This window comes from Leptodactylus fuscus, chromosome 1, assembly GCF_031893055.1.
Source record: "Leptodactylus fuscus isolate aLepFus1 chromosome 1, aLepFus1.hap2, whole genome shotgun sequence".
Lineage (NCBI taxonomy): Eukaryota > Metazoa > Chordata > Amphibia > Anura > Leptodactylidae > Leptodactylus > Leptodactylus fuscus.
The window spans coordinates 285311839-285334268 of record NC_134265.1 but is presented as its reverse complement, the minus strand read 5'-3'; the positions used below and the strand labels follow the sequence as shown (position 1 = coordinate 285334268).

At 41.2% G+C, this 22430-nt stretch overlaps 1 protein-coding gene across 4 annotated transcripts in view; it reads right to left on the bottom strand.

The window, feature by feature from the left end:
• Window positions 1-22430, bottom strand: part of TRIM2 (tripartite motif containing 2) — a 93647-nt gene that overhangs the window by 46127 nt on the left and 25090 nt on the right. Inside the window, exon 1 of one of the 4 annotated variants that reach the window (XM_075288264.1) lies at window positions 17153-17269. The exons of 2 other annotated variants lie outside the window; for them this stretch is intronic. The gene's annotated coding sequence lies outside the window, so the exon portion shown is untranslated. Of the gene's footprint in view, window positions 1-2366; window positions 2519-17152; window positions 17270-22430 lie in introns of those variants that run through there. One more of the 4 variants, XM_075288279.1, reaches the window with a different exon arrangement.

Here is a 22430-nt window from a genome sequence, read left to right as displayed (position 1 = left end):
ATTGTTGGGGAACACTAGGTAAATTACAGCATAGCTAAAACCAATTAATAGGAGAGGTTTTCCACTCTATGATCCCCACACGTACTGTCATTCTATGTTCATACCTGTGTCAGAGATAATATTACATTTCATGGTAAACATATCACTGTATGCGCTGGTGGTGTTCCTGTTAATGCAACAGAAACCTTGGTGAAACCCAATAGAGCTTACTATAATGCATATTTCCATATCTCATAGACTGAACTCACCCCATGTGAAGCAGCCCTAAGTAAGGCCGGGTTCACATGGGGTTTTTTGGGCTGATTTTGACGCGGAATCCGCTTCAAAATCTTGCTCAAAAAACCGCCTCCCATTGAAATCAATGGGAGCTGGTCATTTCCTTTTTCCATGAGTGGGAACAAACCACCACATGCTCTTTCTTCAGACGGATTTGCCTCGCGACACCTCCCTCCCGACTAGGCCCATTCATTTGGGCCTAATCCGGAGTGGAATGCCGCGACTGGATGCTGATGCACTGTATGCACTGCACCGGCATCCAGGCGCGGCTAGCTGTTTTTTGGTCTGGAATCTGGAGGTGGCCACCGTGTTAAATTCCGTTCCAAAAAACCCTGTCTGAACCCAGCCTAAGGTGTGTTTAGAATGGACTCCACTATACAGATGTGATAACACTAGCTATGAATGGTCATTCACATGTATATATTTTGGATTGTCCGAACAATAAAATATAACATTTTACATAAAGTCACCTTTTCTGTTGTATAGCCACTCCTTCAAAAAGAGAAAGATACCTTTTTTACATTGCAGTATTTTAGCCAGTTTTTACATCAGTATTTGTAAGCCAAAGTCAGGAGTGGGTCAAAAACACAGAAACAGGAATAAATCTTTTCATTATGCATTTTCTCTGTTTATGTTCCACTCCTGGTTTTCATTCGCAAATAGTGACTGTATTCGAAAAAAATAAATAAAAATAAATGTGTGTGAAAGTGGCCCATAGTCTTTTCAGACGTTCCCAATATCTACTGCTCTATATTTACATGAATTGTCCAAGGTAAGGTAAAAAAAATAAATAAAAGGTCTTAACGCTCCAAAGGGGCTTCAGTGATGATACTAGAAAGTATGCTACATGACCATTTATTCTAGTGATTGGCGACATCTATCTATTGTAATAATACAATAAGTAGCACCCAATTTAAAAAACGAATGATGCCCCTCCCCCAGTCATATACTTGGCAGGGTTGTATAATAATGGGGTCATATACTGTTGAGTGTGGAAGGGGGAAGGTGGTGTCAAGAAGGGGGAAAGAAAAAAAAAAAAAAAAAAAAAAAGAAGTGGTGGTTGGGTACCATGAGGGGGCCAAAAAAAGGGGTCGTGTACTGTGTGCATATATTTTTTGGGGAAGGGGAATCTTTCTATAGGTTGCTCTAGGCAGCAGAGAGGCTAGGTTCACCCCTACCTTTACAGCATATATTTAATGGTTTACACAAACACATGCACACATATTTTGGGTTTCTATAGGAAAGGTCCTGTGTTTATAGGTTTATACATATACATTTTTCTTTTCTATTCAGTCACAATTCCATCCAAAGGTTAATACAGTTAAATAAAAAGAACATCACTAGCCTGCGCAGTACATCTGGTAGCCAAGAGGCGTTTACTGACATAGTTTCAACCTCTACCACCACATTGGGCAGATGTGCTATTTACTGAATACAGACATACTGAAAATGGAATGTACAAGCCGATGCGTATGAGATTTTGTATTATATTGTGTCTTATCCTTATACATGTATTGCAAGTTATGCTTTGTAAAACTGAAACAAACATATTCTAGCAGAAAAACCGCATGTGTTATATTTTTAGTCTGTGCGTTGTATTCTAAATATGTAACCCTAAAAGAAAAGGTAAATGCTTGTACACAATAATAGAACAAATGCCAAACTGTTGACACTAGGGGGTTACTAGTTCAAAGACTGACAACAAAGAACTGTCATGTCCCTAGTCATACAGAAGTCTGCCTCACTTCCTGATCCTTATTCCAGCCTCGCTGCCTAAGGTCACACAGCAAGGATCGCATTAATGTAACAGGAAACGTTACAATGCTCCTATCTCCTTGCCTTATAGTGGTTTATTTCTGACATACAATAACAGGCCACATAATGCAACACCACACCCTGCCATGAAGATTAAAAGTCACTATGATAAATATTGTGTGTGTTCAAGCTTGCCAAAACTATAGTCAATGTGAAAATCAGAAGCATTCCTGGGTGTACCCACAAAACATGCCCTCACAGGGTTACTGGAGAGCACAACAAACAGTCAATACTCCGCTTCTAACCCCTGCCACTGTCTTAGGGGTGAGACTTACCTAAGTAGACAGGACAGGGGTTTCCGCAGCTGTCCTTTCTGACAAGGTCTTGTTTACATGCAGGCAGATGCAATGACGAAGATGACAACACTCCTGCCTCTGTTTATCCCAGTCTAGATTTGTCATCTGTGATGCAGTACATACTCCTTCCAGTGACATGGGAGGCTGAGCTAATATGAACCGCTTGCATATTAAAAATAGCTGACAAATTCCCTCCTACCTTGCCTTTCGGAGTTAACATTTTCAGTGCCAGATTCTTATGGAAAAGCAAAAAGTTCCCCCTGGCTCATTACAACAGCATTACGCCATATGTTTTCTAGCAACAACTATCTAATCTAATTATTATTACAGCCCCCTGTATGGGGAATCGTGTAAAGCAGAAACATGTGTGGACTGTAGATGAGAAAACTAAGGAGAACAGGAAGGACCTAGGTCTCAGGATATGAAATACAACAGGGTGAAATATGATTTTTCACCCATTATTCAAGCCATCATATATCAAACCTTCTAAGCTCTGTTTGTAAAACTCATTTAGTGATGTGTAGTTAGTGATTTAATGAAGAAAGTTCAGTTAATAGGCATCATCTTAGGTATTTATGACATATCCTGTGACTATGTCAGAAACGTTTAAAGGGAATCTACCATTGATAATTTTTTTTTTTTTTTTAAACTAAACACAATGTATTGTAGCTTTATAAAGGCTATTCCAGCAGTGTCTTCATTTTAAAGCTACGACCTGTAGATTTTGAATGCAATCACTTTTGGCCAAGGCCCCACAGGACGACTCGCAGCTATAAAACACTGCGAGAAAAAACGCACTTTAAACAGAAAGTTTGTAGAGTTTTCCTCCACAGACTTGTTACAGTTATATCTACAGGGAAGACGCCAGCATTTCCATAGATATAATTGACATGCTGTGATTTCCAAAACTGCACCGGCTTTGGAAATCGCAGTGTGTCTGCGCTGCATTTTTTTAACGCAAAGTGTGCATGGGATTCGTAAGAATTCCATATACCTTGCAGTTACTGTAAAATGTCGCGACTTTACCCGTGCGTTTCTGCCGCAGGCAAATTGTGGCATTTCTGGACCGTGGGGTCCCGGGCCTTATTCTTTATCTCCAGCCTCCTCAGAGAGCACAGTGGGTATATATTTTAGCCGCAGAGCAGTGGCGTAAATTAGAAACGGCGGGGCCCCATGGCGAGCTTTTGACATGCCCCCCCCCCCCCCCCAAGAGGGGTACATGGCCATACAGGCTGTAAGTGAACAAGAGGGTGACATGGGGTGCAGAGTGGGTATAAGCAAGAGGGGAATTGGGGGTACAAGCAAGAGGGGGGAATGGGGGTGATGTGGAGGGGGGAACCCCCCATTCCACCACAATCTTGCTCACCAACAGCCTGCACCCCCATTCCCACTTCTTTCTCACACACAGCCTGCGCCCCCACGTCACTCATTTTGCTCACACACAGCCTGCACGCCCATGTACCCTTCTTGCTCACACACAGCCTGCACCATCCATTCCCTCCTCTTGCTCACGTAGGGCGGAATGGGGGTGCAGACTTTCTCACACACAGCCTGCACACCCATCTACCCCTCTTGCTGATAGTCTGCACCCCCATTCCCTCCTCTTGCTCACAGCCTGCACACCCATGTACCTATCTTCTTCACAGATAGCCTACAACCCATTCCCCTCATTGACCTACACTGACCTGTAAAATCCAGATAGCTCCACCCACAAAAGAATGATTCTATCTTAGTAGGTTAAAGGAGCTTTGATGACATTATGTCACAGGTCCTGTAACCTAGTAGTATAGATGCCGGCACAGGGCTTAGGACAGCAGGCAGGAGATAGAAGTTTCTCATGCCCACTGTAACCATGAAAGTGCCAGGAGGCAGGGGCCTGGACATCAGGTGGCCCCTACTTGAGTACAGTAGTGAAGCCAGCAATTGCTGGCTTCAATACTGTTAAAAGATGGACTGTGGAGGAGGCAGTTCCTCTACTCTCTGCATCCATCTTCAGGCAGCACCCGGGGTTGCAGTAAATAGGGCCTGTTACGTGCTGGAGTTACTCAAGCAGGTAACGACCTATTTTTTTAAAAAAAATCTGCAGCGATAGCAGCTGCCACCGTGCCCCCTAATGTCCCGGGGCCTGTGGCAGCTGCTACCGTGGTAGTTACGCCCCTGCTGCAGAGTACAGTATAGTCATCGTTTGGAACGCGCATGTATCATTATGATCCTTCCTCTTCTCATAGTAGAGCCTTCCCCCAATCTGAATGCACAGTACGCACCAACATTCAGAAAAGTCAAGATGGTGACCAGATTGGCTGTGCTCTGTGGCTAAAGTATACGCCCCCAGGTGCTCTCTGAGGAAAGTAATTTTATTCAAAATCTACAAGATGTATCTTTATAATGAAGGCACCGCTGGAATAGAATCTATAAAGGCTAAAATACATGGTGTTTAGTGGAAAAAAACCAAAACATTTTTTACAGCTGGAGAACCACAGATTGATGATCACTATCACAGACAAGTAATTATTTACCCAACATATACCATAGCTACATAAAAAGGGGTGGACTCAAGACAAACCTACAAAATAAAAGCACAAAACCCCTTCAATAAGCCAAGGAATCGCAGGGCGACAGAATGATCTTTAGTCACGTAACAGGAGTCACAATCAAAGTCGCAATGCAGCCCTAGCTTTACATTACACTGTAACAAGCTCACTAAAAAGAGGAGATTTGGCATAATAATTAGATTATACCAGTGGACACAATTATAATGACAACTATTAAAATAAAGACATTTGGTATAATAAATTTACACTCATACATACAATTTCACTAGCTGAACAGCCGCTGATAATTCTAAACAAGGGAGTGAAAATACAGTACTTTGTGATTCTGTGGTGTCAGCGCTCTCAGTCAGTAGGCGACTCTGAAAAATTGTTTTGTTTATTTTTAAAAGGTGTTTGGAGCATGTATCACATATTTTTCAGAGCAGATAGGCATTATGTGACATGTCACGTGATTCCAGAGAACCAGGAAAAATGCTTATCTATATGTCTCGGTTATGCAGTTTGTGGGCTGTTTAGTAGAAGCAACCACACTTACTGGTGTAGAGACACCATACCTTTATTCTTTAGATGAAAAACAGTAATTCCACCATTGTTTTTTCATTTGGTTTACGCTGTTCAGCACATGGTATAAACAACATTTTAACTTTTTTTTTTGTTATCAATGCAAAAAATGCCATGCTTCTTCGTGTCCTCCAAGTTTGGTTCCCTGAACGCTTGAAAAGGTCTGGTCGGGCAGGTACCTCCACTGTGAGCCTGATATTGGGCATTTACAGGCTCCTCTCTTCCCCTGAGGGGCGGGGCCCCTCTCTCACAGGTATATCGTTAAAGAGGACCTTTCATGGTCCGGGGCACAGGCAGTTCTATATACTGCTGTAAAGCCGACAGTGCGCTGAAGTCAGTGCACTGTCGGCTTTCCCAATCTGTGCCCTGGGTAAAGAGCTAGCGGTCCCGGTACTGTAGCTCTTTACAGTCAGAAGCACGCTCCTAATAGTCAGTCAGTCAGGTACATCCTTCTTCAAAGCAGAGCCTATCGCGCTGTACAGTGTGAGCGGAGAGGAACGCCCCCTCCCCTCCTGATAATACTCATCTATAAACGAGCACTGTGAGCAGAGGGAGGGGGCGTTCCTTCCTGCTCACATTGTACAGCGCGACAGGCGCTGCTTTGAAGAACGACGTACCTGACTGACTGTCAGGAATGCCCTTCTGATGGTAAAGAGCTACAGTACCGGGACCGATAGCGCTTTACCCAGGGCACAGATCGGGAAAGCAGACAGTGCACTGAATTCAGCGCACTGTCGTCTTTCCAGCAGAATATAAAACTGCATGTGCCCCAAACCATGAAAGGTCCTCTTTAAAGGGGTTGTCCCATCACAAGGATCCTATCTATACTGCTTGTTAACTGCTTTGTTTGTCCACTATATTACTTTATTCAATTCTTTGTGGCCACAGCCCTGACTTAGCTGCTCATGAGTCAAGTGATGTATCTGCTGCTCTCAGGGGGGAGAGAGGAGGGGCTAAGTGCAGGGAGCGAGCCTGTGTATCTAGCTATTCCTGTGTCTACACCACATGACCTTCCTGCTCTCAGATAGGGGAGAGGAGCTGCTTTCATTTCTTCTGTTCTCCCAGTTATCAGACTAGCTAATACAATTGTGTTCATTATGGCAGAGACAGGCAGTCTCTGTATGTAACACAGAATGGAGTTGCTGCTGCCTGTACTTCATAGTCCAATATGGGCGGGCGGAGCTACACACGAATTTGGGGCGGAGCTAAACGGCAGGTTGCATGTGAAACCCCGCCCACCAAATGATGCAAGAAACCAGGAAGAAAGAAGATTTTACAGCAGTAAAGACTGAGGAGTATATGAGGTGGGAATACCCCTTTAAGTGGTCTGTGGCTCTGAACAGGCAGATCTCGACTTTTAAAATTAATTAAAATTATTTGGTCTTGTGCGGACAAGTCCTCCACATGTATCACTTTCCGTGAGACCCAATATAAGTAGCTCATGTACTGGTACCACACCCCTGCCTTGCTCCATTCCCTTTATCCTAGCATCCCTTCCATTTGTTGGCATTGCCAGGTGGAGGTGGGTACACCATGTCACATTTTCTAGAATTGCTCTGGGATCCGCCCTTTCTGGTTAGAAGTCAGGTCCCTTACTGATGCCCTTTTTATTCATGTTACCCTAGATTCCTTTACCCATTTGCTTCTAAACTGACTTCTGTAGACTTCTAAATTGCTTATGTACTGCCGCCAAAAGCTCATTGCTCTCCACTGGAGGAAGACCTCTCCTCCCACTGGTCTGGAACTATGGTCTCTGACTCCTTTTCCTCCTCCCCACCATCTTTTCCCTTGTTGTCTCCCCACCCCCAGCCTGTGTTATATGTGTTGCCATTGACTGATTTGTTATATACAACTTTCTTTGTTTATTCCATTCAAGTTTCTCATTTTGTTGTTATGCATCTTATAAAAATTTCAATAAAAATTTGTTTAAAAAAAATAATGAACAATATGATATGTATTGTTTCTTTCTAATCCATTTTTTAAAAGAATTCTTATTATTAGGCTACAGCCCCACATAGCGAAACACAGCAAAAAAATAAAAATGTGTGTTTAGGATTAGAATCTCATTCGCTTTGCTAGTATTGTAAAACAGTGGGTTTTTGCCGCGATGTTTCCGCAGCAGAAAAAAATGTTGCCTTTTCACAACAAGGAGCTTCAGCCTTAGGCTGAGGCCCCACATTGCAGAAAAGAAACTTTTTTTGATGTAGATTTTTTTTTTTTTTTTTTTTTGAGCCAAAGCCAGAAGTGAATTGAGCAGAAGCGAGAAGTATAAGAACCTCCTATATTTCCCATTCCTTTAGTAGCCATTCTTGGCTTTGGCTCAAAAAACAGCAACAAAAAAAGCTGGATTTCCACAATGTGGGGCCTTAGCCTCACAATGGAAATAGATTGTGCATTCATTTAATCACTATAATATTACACTGCATTTCCTCTGTATTTGTGTTTTACTCATCTGCACAGTATAATAGGGAAAGATATGGCAGAATGCTGGAGCCTTCATTCGTTCTTGGACTGGCATGACAATCCATCGGCATCCTGTGAAATCAACATATAGGCACTGATGGAATGGCTGAGGAAGCCTCTTTTCTCTGTTAAACTCTCTAGATGGCTCAGTCACTATGACCATGGCATCCAACAGGCTTAATAGTCGGAATCAAAGTTATCTCCGATTTTGTCCATTCCAGAAGGATGACAGCTGTTAGCTACAGCCATCACCCACCGATGATGGTGCAGACACAAAGCACCATATGGTGACATAATAGAGCTGTGATTCATTGGAAACCCCATATCATTACATCAAGGGAAGAGAAAGAGTTAAAGGCAAAGTACACAGAACTCATCAAAGCTTTTAATGCTTTGCCACATCTGGACAGAACAGGCAGGAGGTAGTTCCTCCACTATGATGTATATTGTAGTCTTAGTGACTGTGCTACATGTAGTAAACCACAGGGGGTACCTGGGACTGACAGTAACCACAGAGCAGTATCTGTTAGCAAAAGGTATGGATACATTTGCTCACTCAGTGTGAACCTTGTTTCAATCTTTTACTTTGACTTCAGCGAAGCGCCCCCCCCCCCCCTTTATTGTGATCTGATGTCCCAATGCTGAGAAATTCTTTATTTTTATAAATTTTCATACGACCCCAAATGCTACTTGGAGAATTCCCTCAGATGCAAGTGCCTGGCTTTCATCCAGGTGCTCCACCGCTCCTTTCCTTGTAATACTCCTTTCATTCTCATTTCATGACATCCAGTAGCCCTTTCTGAAATCCTGTGCATGCACCACTTCTGCATTATGCTGCCAGTGCGGTATAATCCCTGGCATCACAGGCAGGGCGCCATTTTGATTGAAAAGGACATTTACTAACATCAGAGGGACGAAGTGCAAATAATACCTCAAATAGGACTCGTGGAATCATTGGCATATTTATAAAAAGCAGAATTTCTCCTCCTTGGAGAATGACATCACATTAAATTAATAATAAAAAGTACCATTGTAATCTGTGTTAACTATGTGTTTAGTTTATAACTTGACAGAATACCTTTAAGATGGTTGCCACAGCTTTTTTCCCCATGATTCATTTCTTCTGCATATACTGTGTATGGTCTCCAAACAAACTTGAAGCCAATGAGCAAACCTCTAATATTGAGACAGACCATTTTCATACCACACTGGGAACATTGTAGGAAACTTTCTGTAGTCACTTTTGCCACATTGTAATACTATTTGTAAAATACTTCTCTTTGTTTAGTTTTGGGTAGGGCAAACAATGGCATTTAATTTTTAATAGATATTGTCCTCGAAAATTGGTTAAACTAGTGCAATATTGTGGCTCATGGTGAACCTCCATAGTTTTCTATGGGGAGTAGAGACACAAGAATTCGCTCACAGGGAAACCAGGACTGACTGACATCTTTATATTTCCACACTCCAATTTATTATTAACAAAAGAGTTATTAAAGAGGCATTATAATGTTATTAAAATGGAAAAATATAATATTTTAAAATGTATTATTTCTACAGACTGATTTTAAAACCAACTCCAACTCAAGCCTTCCACATCCCCTTTGCCTTTCTGATATCACCGCAACAGCTCATTCCGGCACATGCTCCGGTCGTTTTTTTATATATATATATATATATATATATATATATATATATATATATATATATAGATTGTGAACCTCATATAGGACTCACAATGTTTATATTCCTATCAGTATATCTTATTAGAATGGGAGGAAATCCACGCAAACACGGGGAGAACATACAAGTTCCTTGCAGATGTTGTTCCTGGCGGGATTCAAACTCAGGACTCCAGCGTTGCAAGGCTGCAGTGCTAACCACTGAGCCACCATATTGCCCAATGCTCCAGTGGTTTTCTATGCTGCAACCACACATCACTCCAGTAGAGTCCCAGATTTACTATTCTCTCCAGTTACATGCACTTCTCATTTTCTACCAATTCATGAGGTGCTGAGTGCATTTGTAGTGAAGAGTTGAGGCTTGTGTAAGTCCTCTCAAATGGGAGTTCACTGGGGGCATTGTGATGATGACAGATGGAGAACAAGGCATCAATTACAGCAAATGAGGCATGTAGAGCTTGACTTCTTTAGCTTCTTGAAGTCAATGAGGTGGAAAGCTAGCCAATGTGAATATTGAATAAAATTATTTTCTGGAAGATGGCTGGGTTTTTCAAGCCTATGTTCCCTTTAAACCTGATTCATTTGTGGCATCAGTGTTTTATTCATAGGTCATAAAACACCACTTACATTATAGAGTACAGTGACACATTTTAATCCATAAAATTTTACTAAATTGAGTTGTCAAGTCAAAATAGGGAGCTGGATATATCTACGGCTGTCTATGACTATATCCGGTCAAAGCAAACACATTGCACAGCCAATGTGTTTCATTACCCTTGGTTCACATGTGCATTTGGTAATCCGTTTGAGGAGTCCGCATGGGGACCCCCTGAATGGATTACCGAACGCAGTTGCAAGTGGTGTCAAGTGAAAGCACATGGACCCCATAGACTACAATGGGGTCTGTGTGCTTGCCACGAGATCTCCGCATGAATCATGCAGACAGGAAAGTAGATTGTGAACTACTTTTCTGTCCACATGTTCCCTGCGGTGATCTCGCGGCAAGCACACGGACCCCATTATAGTCTATGGGGATTAGCGTGCTTTCACCGCACACCACTTGCAATTGCGTTCGCTAGTCCGTTTGGGGGGGTCCCCATGTGGACATATGTGACACTTGTAACAGCAAAAATTTATCACGGCTTAGTAAACAAATGTAAAGCATGAAGAGCTCAAATATTTTACGGAAATATCAAAAAGTCTATCATGTAAAACTGGTTTCACATAGCATTCTGGTGAGTAGTTTATGGTCACAAGCTCTACTACATATTTTACATTTCTTAGTATATGTTAGCCAGAGTGCACTCACTTGTAAGATTTTTTGTCCTTTACACTTCCTGAACAAACGCAAAGGCTCCATTACAAGCAATGAGTTTCTGGCCATTCAGCTGGTCCTGTACATGAATGCATTCTTATGCAATAGGTACAGAAGTAATGAGCTATACATGTAGATCCAGTGCTGGGGTAAGTTAGAATACTTACTACAAAGAGCAGCAGTGCCACTATCTCTGTGTAGCTATTTCCTCGTCTCCCCTCCTCTTCATAAACCTCTGAACAGTAGCTGGAATATGATTTCTCAGTGAAGCTAAAATTTCATCTCTTCTCTACCTTATGTGCAACTATTCTGTGAACTTAAAAGCTGGGTGATTCATGGAGGAGAAGAGTCTGATAAACGGAGAAAGAATCATTTTTCTATATTAAGATGTATTACAAAGCTTTTTTTATTTTTTATCTTCAATGGTTATACTCTTTATACACTTTAAGTTGTAGAGAGGTTTCATAGCGTACAGGGCACAAAGTGGCACAGATAAAACACTGGCATCATTCACTTGTTCAATGACTGTAACACAGAGAACAGATTTTCTAGTGTATTCAGTACATGAATTGTGCTGCTTCTTTTCAGAAATTCCCAAGAGTTATGTGGAATTGTTTCCAAGTGAACCTTATGTGCAGATTAGTAACCTGGTCTTTTCAGAAGAAAAAAAAAAAGAAAATGACTTTCTACTCTCAGTCTGAATACTATGAAGGCAAAAACACAATTTATGAGATAGGACTGGTAGGGCTGCTATTTATCTGCTTCAGATCAGTTCTGAAGGATGTGCCGCTTGCAAACTTTCATAATAATCTATATGGGAGTTCAGTAATAGATAGGTTTGGATACTGTGTGGATTCATCAAATTTACAAATAGTTCAACAATATCCATATAAAACATAATAAGATGTGCTTAAATACAAAATAGAAAGCAATTCGAAATACCAAATGCAAAAAGAAAAAACAAAACAAAAAAATATCCAAGCATGCAGAACCTAAATAATAATGGAGATTTAGTAACTGGGGACAGAGAAAATGCAGGGCTGCTAAAGGAGTTCTAAAAGGGGTATTCCGATTTAGGTATATACATACGAAATGCCGTAAATGCCAGATTGATGTGGTTCTCAAAGGTGTAACCAATATCTGTCTTGGAAATAGAGCCCTGTTTGCCCCCACAAGTGAATGACATAGGTCCACGAATGAACAAGTCTCTCCATACACCTGTACGGGACATCCAAAAATAGCTATAGCCAAAAAATACTGAACTACGAATATTCTTTTAGGCTAAGGCCCCACACAGTAGGCTGCAGTAAAAAAAAAAAAAAAAAACGTAGCAGAAATGCATTGCGGTTTTTCTCTGCAGCGCTTTACACATAAAGTCCATAGAGGTTACCTATAGGGAAACCGCTGGCGTTTCTATAGGTATAATTGACATGCTGCAATTTCCAAAACCGCAATGGTAACCGCAATCGCAATATGTAGACAGGATAGAGTTTGCAAAGTCTATTTACACCACGTGGCGTCGGGGCCTTAAGAGCTCTAGACTTTAAATAGATGAACTTTTTTTTTTTTTTTTTTTTTTTTTTTTTTAAAGGAAATGTATATCTTATATATACACATATATACAGATTGTACATACTAAAAAGTATCCAAATTATAGCCATGCTGCTATATAGTACTTTATAGAGCACCATGGTATATTTCAAAAGCAATAGGTCTATAGAAGCATATCTCCATAAAATAACATGTGTGTATTACATTATGGACCCATCATGGGGAACAACGATCAGTATCAAGCAAATTCATAATATAGCTGTGTGCGTCAGCCCTAATGTGCAAACAAAACCCCCAAAAACCGTAAAGAAAACCTTGTAACTTAAATTGGTTGTCCAAAAAAAAAAAAAAAAAAAGTTGTTGAAATATGCTTTAAGAGAAAGCAGATGCAACTTACTAATGGAACTTCATTAAAGAGGTACCTTTTGTATGTAAATCGCCTCAGCAGTTTTTGAATGATCCCATTTGTATTCATATGCTAATTAACTTCCAGCCAGCACAGGAAGTTGTCAGCAGCACTCGTCTCTGCTATTTTCTCCTATGTGTGTGCGAGCCATTAGCAGCAGCAGCCTGTGCTGTACACACACATAAGAGAGAATAGCAGAGAGGGTGCATGATGAGACTTCTGGAGTACACGATAGAGGCTAATTAGCATGTGAATAAAAAAAACAGGATCATTCAAAAACTACTGGGGCAATTTACATACAAAAGGTATGTGTGGAATGGCCGTTCTAATGGCTATGCAAGTGTAGGTTTAGTTAATAATGACTTTTCCCAATGATAGAGCCCCTTTAAGAAAGCTGCACTGATGCTGAGAGGTCAGTGCTGGTCCCCATACCTCTACCTTCACATAGCCTGGACACAGGAGAGCCTCCTGTTCACTTCCCGGACCTGTGACATGTTTCAAGGGAATGGCTAACTGATTCATTTTAACACTTAACCCAACTACCATCTCTGTCTCAGTATCAGTCGCGACAAAGGCTTATCCACTAAACAAAGCTAGCCGGCAGAGCCCTATACAAGCATGTCCCTGGCCAAGAGAGGAAACAGGAAGCTCTTTTTTCTCAAAGTCTATCTGGAAGTAGAGGTCACTTTTCTTAATAAAAGTCTATTACTAAGCTGTATGTATTTTCATTGGAACCAGATTAAAACAATTTTTTATCTAGCTGGACAATATGCTGTGTAGACAGAGGCGACAATATCTATTGTTTTTTTGTTTTCCTCAATGACAGCCATGGGTTGATCACCTCTGGGGAAGAGTCAGACATTTTACTACAATTACACTGGCAACTATAATAAACTAATTCGAGAACATTTGATTACTAGAAGGTAAACAGCAAATGTTTCCCACCACATACCCACAATGAAACTATTGTATCCTTGGACCATAAATAGTGTAGGCTCTTTCTCCTCCATTATGCAAACCTTTTATTCTGAGGTTAAATGGACACTTTAGGGCCATTTATTAATGAAACATTACCAGCATCATTCCACCCAGTATGCCTTCCAAAAAATTCATTGCACAAGTGAATGAATAGGCCATTGAAAGGAGGATGAAAAACAGGTGACCTTTAGATTAAGACTGCCCATGGAAAACTAGAAGCTGACATTTATGATAGAAGCAAAAGTTCAATTGTAGCTGCAATTAAACATGCACATCATTATGTATGCTCCTTCATAAGATATAATCATTTCCGATTCACATGATGCTGTATGGGAAAACCAATTACATACATAAAGTGTAAAAAAAAAAAAAAAAAAAAAATAGCATGTTTGAGATGGTTTTCCTTTCTTTCATTTGTTCAAGTTCAACAGTTTCTCACATATATTGGTTTTGCAGGAAAGATGGATGGCAATTATACAATCACTTCAGCTCCTGCGAGAGCCGTCAGCAAGTTTTGCCTGACCTTTTCTTTAATGGCAAGCTGGCCAGGGCCACACTGCAATTTCAAGACTGTAGTACAAAATCAATGTACAACATGATATATACTTGAAGAACGGAAACCTAATCTGCTTAAAAAGTGGTTACCCGTAGAAACCCATGAACCCCATAGACTATAATGGGATCTTTCGGGTTTCTGCTTGGAAAATGGGGAGAGAAAAGTCTTGCTTTCTAAGAAAATTTGGGGGGCGAAACCCCGAACAGCGAATAAGTGCTAGTGTGAACCTAGCCCTACCCCGTACAGGAAACCACAATCTCTGAATTCCTATACAGCTAAAAAAGAAAAAAAAAGAAATTATAACTTATGTCTATGCATGCCAGCCTGACAAATGCTAAAAGCCCTATGGATACATTTATCTTACACAACAGGAGCTTCGTCTGACATGTTCATTAAAGAGGACCTTTCATGCCCTCCTGGACATGCGGTTTTATATAGCTCTAGAAAGCCAACAGTATGCTAAATTCAGCGCACTGTTGGTTTTCCTGTTATGTACCCCCGGGCTGGAGATATCGGTAGTTTCGGCACCGATGTCTGCCCACCATCAAAAGGCATTCCTGACAGTCTAGCTGGGCTGTGAGGAATAGCCCTGTACTATCAGAGAGGGCATTCCTTACCACCTATCGATGACACTGAACTGTGAGGAACACCTGCCCCAGTATAAGTCTATGAACAAATACTGACAGTGGGCAGAGATCAGTGCCGAAACTAACGGCACCGATATCTCCAGCCCCAGGGGCACATAACAAGAAAGTCGACAGTGTGCTGAATTCAGCGCGCTGTCAGCTTTCTAGCGGTATATAAAACCGCATATACATCACAGTTCTTCCCACAGCACTTTGAACAGACTTTGTTACAATTATATCTACGGGGAAGCGTTTCCATGGCTATAATTGACATGCTGCGATTTTCAAAACCGTAACGGTTTTGGAAATCTCAGTGTGTCCGCGCTGCGATTTTTTCGCATGAATCCCATCCACTTTGCAAGTACTGTAAAACATCGCAATTTTTTCCACGGCCGGTGTTTCAGGACTGTGGGCCCCTGGCCTAAATGTGGGGCTCAACCACACTATAGACAAGTTTTTAAGTTACTACACTGGTTTTCTGGCGCAAAAGTAGCACACACTTGCCACACAAAGTCAGCATCACTTTGCCCATTTTTTGACCTGCTCGCCACTTTTGAGAAGAGTGGGTAAAGCAGGGTGAGCATGCATTATCCCGATATATTTACTAGAACTTACGCCTGAAAACTGTTAAGTTATACCTGAAATCTATGACAATGTCTGGCATAGATTTCAATTCTGACACCTGGGACCTCCCACTGTGCACCAGCACTCATAGTACTAAGACCAGCCTGTACTGGTGTTAATAAATTCCCTCCAATGTGCACTGACCCTTATCCCTCAATTTTAGACTTAAAACTTCTTCCATAAATGTCAGGAAATTAAGAATTTCAATACTCTATTATATAAAATTGCAATAGCATGCAATTTCATTATAACCCTATGCGAAAGGAAATTGCAAATGGTTTGCGATAATTCAGTACTAGAAATTGTGGTTTCATGACTTCACATGTAATATCAGAGAACCTATAGCAATTCATTATAGGCAATATCACGCAAAGTTATATCAAGAATGCGCTTGTACCATTGACAAATGCAATAAAGCACTGTGGAGTTCACACTAGCACTCAGTCTACTTTGGGGGTTTCTGTCCCCCATTCTGCTTGAAAATTGCAGAAAGAAAAGTCCTGTAAGCCAAAATCTAATCGTACCCCTTTAAAGTCTGTGGGATCCGCAAAAACTGACTTTTTAAGTGGATGTCGAACGCTAATATAAACCTACAGTAAGCTTGCTTTCACATGGTCAGTATTTGGTCAGCATTTTGCATAAGTATTTATAAGCGAAAACCAGGAGTGGGTCCAGAACAAGAGGCTGACAAATGTGAAAGCGGCCTTACGAAGTCGATTCTTGGTAATGCGCGTGGGATCCATTTCATCCATTTCCATTTTTACAGATCATGGGCACTGCACAGCTGAAAAACTTGGTTGTTTGAATAAGGGATCTATTCTCCGCTCCTGTAAAGCTACATAAGTAAGCAGACCTGCAGCTTGTAACTCTAGGAAAGCTGTATACAAGGTCCTTTGGAAACTGGTAGCCATATTGGTTGTCACCTAGCTTTTCCAGAAAAAGCCTAACCAAGTAAAGGCTAGATAAAAGTTTTAATAGCTTATAATTCAAGGACTCAAATTCACAGTTTCCCTCCATTTAGTGGCAGATGCTGTTTACGTCTATTTATCATCACAATGTATATTTGATCATTGACAGCCATGTAATATGACTGCACGCTTTCTATATGCTATACGCTGTATAGCATGCTATGTGTGAGCATAGTATTTTACAGCATAGTACTCAGGAAGTCGCCCACCAAATCCCCTGCATCAGCAATAATGGTATTGGAGAAAAGCAGAATAATGTGCGAAGTGTATAAAGAGTATTAAAAGCAACATACAAATAAACAATGCAAAATAAACTGCCTGCTATACAGTAGAAGAGACTGGACACGAGAACTGAACACATAGGAAGCATAGCATGATATATAGTGAAGTCCAGTAACAGCTGCTAGGGATAACCATATGAATGGAAAGTCAGGTCACCATATAACAATGCATTGTGCACAGCAGACAGGGAGAGTTACTTACTGGTACTCCATGGCTTCATCCTATCATGTGCATCTCAAATACCATGATGATGTGAGTGCTGTGAAAGATCAGCCCCAATGTCCTCATTCAGCTGCAGAGTGAAAGGCTCCTCTCAGCACAAACACAAACAGCTTGTCAGCTGCAGCCAGGGAGGGAGGAGGTGCAGAGGATGAGGGGAGTGTCAGCCAATGATCAGTCCCCACTGCCTGCCCTGTGCCTTGCCATTACACTGCTCATCTTTCTTAGAAAGTGCCTTTGGCGGCAGCAGTGCTAGGGTTACCGGCTATCTGGATTTGTCACCATGCTTTTATTACTACGTTGGAATCTTGTTATAATGAGCAGCAATAATGTACAGGAATTCGCAAACAGATTCTTAAAGATGTGGCAATAGTTTGTGGTTTGTATCAGTAATGTAGCCACAGGGCATGCAGAAGTTGCAGTAGCTCCTAAAAGCTGCACGAGGAAAGGAATATTATTATTGTGTACATTGCTGGAGTATGAAGACAAATCCTGATGGTCGCACAATTGTGTATTGCTAAATAGAGCATTCCTAGGACTCTCACAGATTAAATCTACTATATGGCCTTTTTCTTTTTACAGATACTGTCTACAAGACAAATCATATCATGCTGTATCACATGCTGTAATAGTTCTAGGGGGGAAAACAGCCAGAGGCGTAACCTAAAGCTCCGGGGCCCCAATGCAAAACCTGTAATGGCGCCCTACTTACAGTGTGCCATTTAGAATAGTGATATATTTTATGCAGCAGAGGCACCTCATCAGGGGTCAGGGCCTGGTAGTGACAGCTATTGCTGCACCCCTATAGCTATGCCCCTGTCTTGAACCCCAGAAGTAAAATAAAATACTGGCACATTAAGCCTGGTTTCACACGACCCTGTGTTTACCGCTGGCCATGAATGGAAGGCACTGCCAATGCACGAGCGGCACACTGATGTTATCCATGTGCAGCCCATGCACCAGCTGTACTTCTGCAGCCTCATTCATTCAATGAATAGGAACCACGGAAGCACAGCCACCAAATAGAATAAGATTAGGACCTATTACATATTTTGCGGCATGGATTGTCGGCCCACACACAGGACCATGTAATTCATGGTCATGTGTACAGGCCCATAGAAATGAATGGGTCAGTCTGCTATCCAGAAAAAACCTTTGATACAGTTGTCTGCAAGGGTCTTATAAGAAGTAACAATTTCCAAAACAGCTGGCAAAAATATCTCAGAGATTTTTTTCTCAGTCAAGCACGTGTTGGAAGTGGAACCAGGAGCTCCTGCGCCCCACAGGTATATAGATCAAACCTTCGTGAAAGGTTACCCTCATGACACATCAAGTTTGTCTGTCCTCCACTCTTTTATTGTGACAGAACCAGTCTATCTACTATTTCTATAACACAACAGCACTATAGGCCTAATATTCATAAGTTGTTATATTAGTGTCATCCTAAGGGCTCGTTCACATCTGCGGCCCGGTCTCCGTACTTAGGTTTCCGTTTCCTGCCTAAAACACAGGCAGGATACGGAAACCTGCAGGAGACTTTCTCACCCATTCATTTGAATGGGTGAGAAAGCTGTCCGGCCGTGCGCGGCGGTGAGCGTTTTGCGTTTTGTTTTTTAGAATCCGGACACAGAGTCGGACATGCAGTACTCTGTGTCCGGATAAAAAAATCCGGTTTCGCGGCGGAGAGCGCAAAACGCTCACCGCCGCGCACGGCCGGACCCGGTCTATGGTTTCCGTCTTCTGGCATGCAGAAGACGGAAACCATAGAACGGAGACCCCAGACGCAGGTGTGAACCCAGCGTAAGTGTTTTGCACCTGTGTTTGTCAGCCAAAACAGGAGTGGTGCAACAACAAAGGAACAGAGGCAGATCTTTCCATTATACCTTATCTCCACTCCTGGTTTTGGCTTACAATTACTAATGTATAACACTGACCAATAGACTGACATGTGAATAAAAATGGCCATATACATTAGATATAAGACAACCTTCCTGCAGCAATCCAATCAACGATTGGATTGTTTGTACAAACGTAGGGTCAGTTGTTATAAAAAAGCACAGTGAATCTGGGCAAGTTGATTTAATCCAAAATAGCCAATATTAAACTATTCCACCAACAAAAGTCAAATGTGTAGCTAGATTTAGGCCTATATGTGTATTTTGTATTCTATAATGCGCTCTATATTGTTATGTGCACTATGACAAGGTGACAGGCAGGGTACTAGAATCTCGCTATATCTGCCCCAGGTTTTTAACTTATGTATGGTCTAGTGCAGGTCTTGTGTAGGCCTCAGCCCAGGTGTAGATCCTTGGCTCATTCCTGGGCCAGAAAATGGCTGCAGATTCTGCACTCCAGTGCAGATCCATGGAGTGAAAGGAGGTGTATGGGTCTGTCCTGTAACCCTGAGTCCGGTGAGACAAAGTTGTGCTTGTTTTGTCCATGTGGCTGGTAGTAAACCACAAGTATAGTTAGGTTAACATTACTATTTAGTTAGTCGCTCAGACAAGCATGTATTTATTATGTTTTTGCCTGAAGTTAAGGCTGTATTTTGTTTTGCTCATTTTGTGCCTGAAGTCAAGGTTTATTTATTTTTCTGTTTTTCTAAATAAACCAGTTTGTTGCATATTTTGTGTCCCTGTCTTGACTGTTTGGGTCTGCACCATTGCTGCTACTGAGCTAACTTCCTCACTGCACCTTAAAACTGGCTCACATCTTTAAAGGCATATTTCTATATCTTTAAATATCTGAGGTGGGGATACTCCTTAATAAATGTAATTTGGTGTTTTTTATTTGATGAATAGGCCCTATAATATTCTGTTCACATTTTTAGGAGTTAAGCATACTGTATAAGTGTATCCTCGTAATACTGTCAGACTGTCTTAGATGCCAGAGACAGCAGGAGCTGGCTGAAGCTTGCTCGCCATCTCTTCTGAAAATATGCCCACGCAATACAATAAGCCGAATGTGTGCAATCTGTCAGTTTCTTTTTCTCAGTAGCTGTGTTGTACTTATCAGCTCTGCGCATTCAGATCCCTAAGCTGTATCAGCAGAGTACACTCTGCAGAGGCCTATTACGTAAACTGGCCCTTTCATTCAGGTCCTGAAAGATAGTGGTATTATGTTACAACCATCAATGAATTCTGGAAAATCTTCACATGTAGTTTAGTTCTCTGGAAACATATGCTTGTATATGTGAGGTCTGTCTAAGGTGTATGGCTTTTCCCTTTTACCCCTTGTCATTGCACCACCCCTTCTCACTCTGCTCTATACTATTACTTTGTGCTGCACATGTTAATGTTCAGCGCTGTAACTGTATGACATTGTGATGCAGTAGACACAAAAGCAGTGCCTGCTACATTGCTGCCAGGGAGAATAGAAGCTGGAACCAACTCTCAGAGATGACTCTGATTCTGGCAGTTTAACCCTTAAGGAGCCTTCACACGGAGTTTACGCTTCGCTCATTGTGAACGCAAGCTCGTTCAGAATGAGTGGCGTTAAAACAGATCCCATTGATTTTTATGGGCGCCGGCATACGTGCGCTATCCATTGAAATCAATGGGAGGCTTTGTTACCTATTGTTTTCAATGTGATGCACACGTATGCCGGCACCCATAGAAATCAATGGGATGTATTTTAATGCCGCTCATTCTGAACGAGTTTACGTTCAGAATGAGCGGAGCGTAAACTCCATGTGAAGGCTCCCTTAGATGGCATGATTAATAGTCATCACATCATGAAAGTGGTTAGAAAACCTCATATAGAGAAGGTCCCACGTAGTGGGTTGCAACAAAAAAAGCACTGCAGGAAAAACCACGGCGGAAACACATCACTGTCTTTCCCACAGCCTCAGGTTCCGGTCTAAAAATCTCCGTGTGAACTTACCCTAATTCATAGTCCACCATCATCTAAGTGGCACAAAATCTTCAAAACCAACAAACATTGCACATATATGCACACGTAGGTACTATATGTGGGCAATGTACATTGACTTTATGTAAGAATTTTATTTCATTTTGATAATATCTTAATCACTACTACTGCAGGTAATGTAGCCATAAGCGCCCTAATATAACCATAAAGTACTTAAATTAAAAATAACTTTTCTAGTAGTCACAGAGTCCATGTAATAATAGAAGATGTAGTATATAAATAATAGAACCCACAGTTTCCCTGTAAGGGCATGTTCACACAGCTGATTATTCCACCTCCCATTGATTTTCACATACAGATTTTAAATATACATTGTAGGGTAGAAGGAACTGACATGCAAACTGTAACCAGTAGCCACAGTGAACTGCTAAACATCATGTAGATCTATGGTGGTGCAAATCCGTGGCAGAAATCCAAAGGTATTCCTTGGGGACAAATTTACTGCTCCTTAACAAACTAATTGTCATGTATGTAATTAGAGTAGTGTGTATATTGTGTGTAACGTAGTCTATTACTAATACATGCATAATATGCTGCTTTATATACAGTACAACAAGTGCTATTTTAATACCCTTTAATTAAAATTATCTTTGAAACACTTGGCTCCGTACACAGTATTACACAAACTGTATACAGTACCCTTTGTAAGTGTTGTTGTCCTCAATGTACACAATACAAAGCATACAATATTCCATTAGTCCCCGGGGAAATGCTATTTTGATGTGAAAGTGTCTACACAAGCATTCAGGAAATTGTCAAGTAACATGAAAGAGCCCAAGATCATTGTTAGAAAATAGTTAAATAAGCATTTGGCCCTTCAAAAGACAAAGCTTCCTCTTCTCCAAATGTCTAGAAAATCCTGCACCCAAATAAATGAAAAGAAGCACAGCCTGTATAAAGTACATGCAATATACTTAAACATGTAACACGAGTACAAAATGATGTGAACTGCTTAATCTATAACAGCTCAGTGAGACTACCTCCTTCACAAATCTCTAGCAAATTCTTGTGACTATACCTTTAGGCTAAGGCCACACGTAGCAGGTTACCTACAATGGAATCACTGGAGGTTAGCCTGCTATGAAGTACAAGACAAGTGTAGTGGATGGGAATTTGAAATCAGATCATTTTTATTAAACTCTCCCAAACATTTTCCAATTTCCACCATTAAGACAAATCTAAAAAGAAAAGAAATAAATAAAGAGGATAGAGAATACCGTATTTTTCGGACTATAAGACGCACCTAGGTTTTAGAGGAGGAAAATAGGGAAAAAAAATTTTGAAGCAAAAAATGGTAAAATATTTAATATATGGGAGTTGTAGTTTTGCA